Source organism: Narcine bancroftii, chromosome 2 (assembly GCF_036971445.1).
Source record: "Narcine bancroftii isolate sNarBan1 chromosome 2, sNarBan1.hap1, whole genome shotgun sequence".
Classification (NCBI taxonomy): domain Eukaryota; kingdom Metazoa; phylum Chordata; class Chondrichthyes; order Torpediniformes; family Narcinidae; genus Narcine; species Narcine bancroftii.
This window is the reverse complement of record NC_091470.1, coordinates 239,772,772-239,773,240: the sequence shown is the minus strand read 5'-3', so window position 1 is coordinate 239,773,240 and position 469 is coordinate 239,772,772.

The following is a 469-nucleotide window of genomic DNA, read 5'->3' as shown; positions in this document are numbered from 1 at the left end:
TGGAGGATTTGTGAGAAGAGAAGAAAGATTACAGAAGTAATAAAAAAAATAAGGAAAATAAATGCTAGAGCTAAAATTTAAACCAGAGAAGCAAAATAGCACAGATGCTGAAATTGCAAAATAAAATAGGAATTCCATTCTTGTATCTTGGAGCATTTTTAATCTTTAACTTGTCTTGGATTTGATGGTAAGTCATCAACCTGAATCGAGAGTTCCCCTGTATCTCTCTCCAGAAGGGCTCTCTGATCTGTTGAGTTATCCCTGCAATTTGTGTTTTTATGCATCTGGATACTCTGTTCAGGGTAATTTTAAATGCTAAACTTACACGGAGACACAAACACACCTTAGATCCTGATAAATGCAGAATAGGCAACAACAACCTCATGCACAGTTTCTGAATGTCAAATTTTATTAATCCATTGTTATAGGTAAGGCAATTCCTCCTTATATTAAGTCCATGCTTCCAGTC